Source organism: Polypterus senegalus, chromosome 11 (genome assembly GCF_016835505.1).
Source record: "Polypterus senegalus isolate Bchr_013 chromosome 11, ASM1683550v1, whole genome shotgun sequence".
NCBI classification, from domain to species: Eukaryota; Metazoa; Chordata; class Cladistia; order Polypteriformes; family Polypteridae; genus Polypterus; species Polypterus senegalus.
Window position 1 is genome coordinate 68,181,022 of NC_053164.1, and position 8,189 is coordinate 68,189,210.

Sequence of the window (8,189 nt, forward strand, 5' to 3'; positions counted from 1 at the left end):
GCTGACTAGCAAAATTCCTTACTTGTGCGAAGTACTGCCTTAAAATTTTTATTAAGAAAAAAAGTAAACCTTTTTAAACTGAGGGAAAATATGCCAATAATTATTTGTTAAGGATCTCTTTGTATACCACGTTGTCAGTTCGGTCCTCCGGTTGTAATATGACCAAGCTGTGCGCTGAGATTACTCTTGAGCATGCAACGTACAGTTGGCCATGTGAACAGTAATCTTGTTTCAAATCTCACTGCTTGGATTGCTCTGTCATAATCGGTTTCAGTTTCATGGTTTGTTTCAATTACGACAGTATTTGTAGGACTTGTTGTGTTGAAGTGACATTCGGCATCTGTCATGCATTGTAAGCATTCAACCGTTTTCATCGATAACTTCGCATCCAGCTTTTGAGAGTTTAAACATTCATAAACATCAGTGTCCACTACTGAAATTGTCACCTGTGAATCTAAGATGTTTAAGAGGTGTTGGCGGTTATCCAAAGGTGTAAAATATTTGGCCATTTTGGTACACTTGAAAGCAACAACCGAACAATTCAGCGGCAGCCATCAACTCACATGCAGAACCATAAGTGAAGGGCTTAAGCATTTCATTCTTATAATGCTCCTGTGTAGTATAATTATCTCCTGTACTGTCATCAGTCCACACCTAGAACCTGTCCCAGTCATTCAATAGATAAGACACAATGTTCCTCCGGATATCAAGAGTGAGCCTGATATGGCCGTGCAATATGTAACACAGAGAATGGAAAAGGCAGGCGGCTTCTCCAGGCATGGAAACCACTCGGTAAGTGACAGTTGTTTGATCGATGGTGATCACCTCGATAGACATGTTAATGGGAGTATGGTTGGAATGATAAAGGAAATGGGTACCTGAACAATGTAAAGTAAGTCTAAAATACCTACACAATAACTATAATCGTAATAAACGAGCAATAAAACAGCGGAGAAGCCGTGGATTAAATAAAAAGGCTGCAGTTATCAGCAGGGAGATGTGAATCCTGTGGCGAAGCAAGGTAGGGAATGAAGAGACCGGAGCAACGGATGGCCTTATATAGGCAGGCAGCCAACAACATGGGAGGCGTTGGGATGGGGGACCCAACGCCACCTCACACAGTGACCGAGCTGCAGGCTATGGAGGTATATATGTACGTAAGTAGGATTCAGTTAGCGTTGGGAACCCGCATACCATATTTCTTGAAGATGGGCCCATAAGTAACAAAGACCATTGGAAAGTTCAATATGGCGGCTGACAGTGGCATCATACCACCGAAATAAGTACGTACATCGGTTTCGGTTAGCGCAGGGAAGCCGCCTACCAAATTTCGTGAAGATGGGGCCATAAATAAGAAAGTTTAACATGGCAGACATTGTCGACCGTTATGACTGTTACGCGTAGAATTTCGAAATGCAATCTGCTTAACTTTTGTAAGTAAGCTGTAAGGAATGAGCCTGCCAAATTTCAGCCTTCTACCTACACGGGATGTTGGAGAATTAGTGTTGAGTGAGTCAGAGAGTGAGTCAGTGAGGGCTTTGCCTTTTATTAGTATAGACTAGCAGAATACCCACACTTTGCAGCGGAGAAGTAGTGTGTTAAAGAAGTTATGAAAAAGAAAAAGAAACATTTTGAAAATAACGTAACATGATTGTCAATGTAATTGTGTTGTCATTGTCATGAGTGTTGCTGGCATACATATATATATATATATATATATTTGTGTGTACTGTGCCCGGCAGGGACGCCCCTGCTGCTTATATTCCGGGGGAGCCACCATGGGCACTCCAGTACCTTCCCTGGGACGCTTGGTGGCAGCCTCCATGGCTGATGGTGATTCCCCAACCACCCGCAGGGCTCCATGGGAGATGGAGTCCTCCACAGCCTGGTTGGGGGCTGGGTGGGCCGCTAGGGGGAGCTGCATGGACTCAGCAGCCTGGCTGGACAAATCTTCAGCCCAACTCGGAGGTGCAATTAGGACTAGGTGGTCAAGCACCTGGAACACTTCCGGATGGGTTATAAAAAGGGCCAGCCACCACCACTCAAGGAGTCAGAGTTGGGAGGAAGGTGACAAAGCTTGGGAAGGAAGCTGGTGTTGCTGTGAGTTGGACTGGTGGTTTGTGGGACTGTGCATTGCCTGTGGGTCACGGGGAAGACGTGCGCCCACGGGTGAAGAAAAATAAAGGTCTTGTACCTGTTATACGTGTCTCTGTGTCCACCTGTGTCGGGTCCGGTGCCTATATAGCGCCTTTTTACAATATATACACACACATATATAAACATATATATACACATCATATATGTATATATATATACATATACCTGTACATACATATATACATACGTATATATATACACACACACATATATATACATATACATATCTACATATATACTGTATATACACATATATGTACAAATCTACATATATATATCTACATATATATTAGGGGTGGGACTCGATTAAAAAAATTTATCTAATTAATTAGAGGCTGTGTAATAATTAATCTTGATTAATCATATGTAATCACACATGAAAATTTGCCCCAAAGCGCAAATTTTTTTTTTTATTTTAAAAGGGTTTTAGTGGGCGACTGAATCAAATAATAGACATGAACATGAATATTGTCATCTCAAGCTCTTTTAATTTCTGAAAAAAAAAAATGCTTTTAAACTGCATTTCAATTCAAAACAGAAACAAAAATATCATCCCTGGCTAAAATTGGGCAGACTTAAAAAATAAAGTGGTATTTTAAGTAGTTTAAGTACATTTTCAGAATGGTATTGTCTTTAAATAATAATAAGCAAAATTTCAACATAAAGTGCAGTTTTTCTTCTTAAAAAAATAAGTCAGAAACATAAAAGGTAATTTGACCAGCTTCACCTTTAAACTCTGAGTAACCTTAGCCAAAATTATTTTGTACATTAGGCTAAAACAGTGTGATCATTGAACATTTTGTAATTAGAATTACTAACTGTCATGGAAGTCCAATGATCCCCAGTAAGAGCCACAAAGTCCGCTTTCTGTAATGCATCTAATTTTGCTTGCTTTTCAGTGTGCACAAAACCATGCTTTTATTAATCTTTTGGGTAGTCTTTTGAAATGAAATTTTCCTTCGATCAGTCGTAGGAACGTGCTTTATTCCGACTCTAACATTTTTGTAGCTCTGATGTGTGCATCAATGTAATCGATGTACCAGGAAATCATGCATTGACAAAAGTTCCCCTTTGCTTGGAATTGAGTGTGATTAAATGCGTTATTTTTTTTAACGCGTTATGGAGTACATGCATGAAAGCTTCTCAGCTGTGCTTGTGCTAAGAAAAGGAAACATTTTAAAAATAATGTAACCTGATTCTGCGTTAACCGCATATTTTTTCATACGTCTCAAACCAAGGGGATGCGAGGGTAAAATGAATTGGGAAGCACGCGTACATACTCAGTGCATCCCCTCTCGGGAATCAAACCTCGGATGTCGGCGCTAGAGGCGAAGCCTCTACAATTGCACCACGGCGTGTGGCTTGTCTATTTGAGAGTATGTAGATCGGGGTACATATATACACATATATATATACCCGCGTATCGCAGCGGAGAAGTAGTGTGTTAAAGAAGTTATGAAAAAGAAAAGGGAACATTTTTAAAATAACGTAACATGATTGTCAATATACAGTAATTGTTTTGTGAGTGTCATTGAGTGTTGCTGTCATCAAGGATTTGATTATCATTATTTCTTTCAATCAGGGTCGTATTTGTTCGATGTGTTGTGTTCAAGTTACATTCCGTGTTTGTGAATCATTGTAAAGATAACAGGTTTCATTCATCGATTCGTTTCTTACTGCATCAATAAACAACTCATCTTCCTCTTTATCTGAGATGTGACACACTGCATGCACGGTTTTTTTTTTACACTGTCTTCCTTTAGCGGGACATTGACTTTTTCCACTGTGTGCTTTGTTTCCGCAGTAGTTGCACTTATGAATATGCTTGTTATGTGTCAGACGCTTCATATATTTTTGCTGCCTTCTCAATTGTGTAATTCGGTTTTTGTTCAGCACTCTTTGGAACTGTTGCTTTTTGATTGCGCATTGCGTCAGTTCACGTGAGCCGCTCAGTGTACATGCATCGAAGTTTCCCAGCTGTGCTGGTGCCATTTCGTACTATGTCCACGGCTGTATTTAATGTTAGCTGAGACCCGGCACTTAAAACTTTCTCTAGCAGTTTCACTGAGTTTGTGGCAAACACCACCCTGACCATCTAATTTTCCTCTGCATAAGCACAGTCCTTTACCCGTGAATATTTAGCGGCAGTGTTTCTATTGGATTGCCGCTGACGGACGGCCTTATATGGGCAGGCACTAAATTACAAACGCCAGCGGCAGCCTGTCTATGAACTTAATTTAAACTTTAGGTTTACACCGTGCTTTGTTTCCGAAGTAGCAGCACTCATGAATATGGTTGTATATGTCACTCGCTCACTTCTTATTGTTTCGCTGCCTTCTCAATTATATAATGCATGTTTTCTTCAGCGCCTTTTGGAGCTCTTCCTGGTTTTCTACGTAGTGTGTTGACAGTCAGTTCACATGATTACGTGGGAGGCGTGATGATGTCACACAAAACTCCGCCCCCCATGGCTTTCGAGCGCAACTCCATTACAGTAAATGGAGAAAAATAGCTTCCAGTTATGACCATTACGCGTAGAATTTCGAAATGAAACCTGCCCAACTTTTGTAAGGAAGCTGTAAGGAATGAACATGCAAAATTTCAGCCTTCTACCTACACGGGAAGTTGGAGAATTAGTGATGAGTCAGTCAGTCAGTAAGTGAGTGAGTCAGTGAGGGCTTTGCCTTTTATTAGTATAGATTACCGATTGGCTTCGCTCACTAAATACAAAGGAAAAAAATAAAATGTAGTCTATAAGTTATTAAACAGTAAAACATTAACGTTTTAAGAAGTAAAGATACATTGAGCACTACTGGAGTGGTTTCAGGTAAACTACATTTTAAAGACGGTATAACACAACAGGTAAGTAGTACTAACAGCAGCTAAAATGTATATGGTGTCATGCACGCGCGAGTAGGAGACCGCGGACGGATTTTAACGCACCTGGGAACACATTCGCCGGCAGGGAATGGCGGGGTACTAACTTTCTCCCTCTGCTTTCTCATAGGAAAAAAGACGCTCCGCCACCATAAGCCGGGTTTTGACCGCAGTACGGTACTTCCGCCCTTCCTCCTCCATCTTGTCCTGACATCATCAATCCCATCCTCCCTCACGGTCCTTCCCAGCAGTCCTCCACTTCCGGCTCCTCCCTAATTAAATGGCCGCCGACACCATGATACGGCGTCGCGCATATGAACTGTTTTGTTTATATTTTGACCTGCTTTTTCTTTGATTTATTGTGGATCGTCTGCAATATACGGGGCCGGAAAACCCCAAACCTTTTTGCTGTCTCCTTCCGATTCTTTTACAATGGATTATCTCTCGGTAGTTGATCCCTTTTGAAAGGCGCTACACAACGGCTGTATGTGAACATCCAGATTTCTGCCTGTGGTAATGTGCCTTACCAGCATTAACAGCAATTGAAGAAAATTAGTTTTTTGTCCTCTGCAGTGTTAAGACAGAAAGGCTTTGGTTTGGGATAAAAGGAAAAAAGGTTTAAAGAAAGGAAACTTACCTTTTTATTTTATATAGTGTAGAGAGACGTCTTCGCTGACGATATGAGCGCCTTTTGGGAAGCGTCGCGGCGGGTCTCGTGTAGACTGGAGAGACGGCCCTGCCATTAACCGGCCGGGATGGCACTGTCGGTCCTCCACTCCTGTGCGTGTCTTCCGCGACCTCATAATCGTATACGTGCAAAAGAAAGTGCGAAGCGCCTTAATATTAGTTTGCCGCGGTCTAGAAAAGGGATCCCGTGTTTGCAGTTGTCTGTGCTATAGCTAAGGGGAAGGAGTAAAAAATTAGAAGTGCTTACTTTCATTTAAGGCAGAAGAGCAGTCAGCATATCAAAGGCCGGCACAGCTGCGCGCGCCGGCTGCTCGACTTTTATAGAATTTTTGCAGGGCAGGAGAAGCCACTTTTTGCAGACACGTTCACATGATCAAATGTCTCCGCGCTCTTTGGATGTCTTGCTTGTTCTCTGTGTACTGTGTTCACAGTCAGTTCACGTGAGCCGCTCGGAGTACATGCATCGAAGGTTCTCAGCTGTGCTTGTGCTATCTCGTGCGATCTTGTAATTTCAACAGCTTTATTTAATGTTAGCTAAGACCCGGCACTTAAACATTTTTCTCGCACTTTCGCTGAGTTTGTGCCAAACACTAGTGTATCCCTGACCATCTCATCTTCGTTTGCATAAGCACAGCCCTTCACCCGCGAATATTGTGGTGTGCTGGGGTGGCAGCATAAAGATGAAAGACGCCTCACGCCTGGACAAACTTGTTAAGAAGGCAGGCTGTATTGTAGGAGTAAAGTTGGACAGTTTAACATCTGTGGCAGAGCGACGGGCATTAAGCAAACTCCTGTCAATCATGAATAATCCACTGCATCCACCGAACACTGTCATCTCCAGGCAGAGGAGTAGCTTCAGTGACAGACTTTTGTCACTGTCTTGCTCCACTGACAGACTGAGGAGATCGTTCCTCCCCCAAACTATGCGACTCTTCTATTCCACCCGGGGGAGTAAATGCTAACATTAATTTTATTTTAATTTTTTTCATTTTTTTTATTTATTTTTATTTATTTATTTTTTTTCATTTTTATTACTATTTAATTTAATATTGTTTCTTTGTATCAGTATACTGCTGCTGGATTATGTGAATTTCCCCTTGGGATTAATAAAGTATCTATCTATCTATCTATCTATCTATTGTAAACAAGGCGCTATATAGCGCCCGACCCGGCATAGAATAGGCAGAGGCACATGTTCACACTCACAGGTATTTATTATTTTTTCTTCAGCCGTGGGCACACGTCTTCCCCGCGTCCCACCGGCCCAACACAGTCCAAAGCACAAACACACAAAGAAACCAACACAAACCCACACTTTCCTGCTCCACCACTCCTCCCAGGCAACCTCGTCCTCTTCCTCCTGATTCTGGCCTCGATTGCTGGGAGGCAGGCCCTTTTATACCCCACCCGGAAGTGATCCAGGTGCCTGACCAGCTGGTCTTAATTGCAGCTCCGGGTGGGGCTGATAAACCGTCCAGTGTGGTGGCTGGTTCTCTGCAGCACCCCCTAGCGGCCACCTCATCTCCCAACCGGGCTGCTGTGGTGGACTCCATGTCCCATGGAGCCACGGGGGAGACTGAAGAGGAATCCATTGCCAGGGATGCGACTTTATTAAATACAATGAAATTAACCGGATATCGTTTCTTACTATCGCTTTTTCAAATTTAGTGCCACAAGGTAATCCTCCATAGTGGTGTTTGGAGACAAGGATGTCAGTCGTCACATTCTGTTTAGCATAACATCTTCTGATAGGCACACTCCTGATACGGATCTGCTTATTTAATTACTGTGGCTACCTTTTAGAAGATAAATGATATTCAACTTTTTCAACATCTTTGTTGGCATACTCTGTTTAACCTTAACTAAGAAACATCCAATTGAGAACTGGAAACTTGTGATTAATAAAAAGGAAAGAGATGGCCCTCATTTTAAATGGCTGTGTGTGGGCCTTTGTGACTTGCACTCCCTATAAAGTTTAGCCCCATCTGTTACCCTGAACTAAATTAAGATAAAGTATGTTTAAAATCAATTAATTTATGTTAGGAATTGCAGTTATATGGTTCATGACAAGGGATATAATGCAAATCAAAATGCAAGGTCAAACAAAAGGCAGTAGTTTAAAGGAGAAATTAACAAAAACAGCAGTAAAAGTAAAAAAGTCTGTAGATATCATAACGGATGGCCGGGGTCCATGCCTGGCCGGGATGCCCGATCACCACATATACCAGGGGGACAAGGGTGGGAAACCCAGTATCTCCCCCTGGACACTAGATGGGCGTCTCCCTGGGTTGCAGTGGTGCTTCAGACTCCCCCAGGGCTTCATGGGGGTTGGAGTTTTGTGCAGCCCTGTTGGGTTCTGCAGGCACCACCAGGGGTTGCTGCAGCCGGAGCTGCTGGGCCTTTTGGGCATCGGTCTCGCCACACCCAGAAGTGCATCTGGATATCAGCAATCTAGTACCTGGAGCACT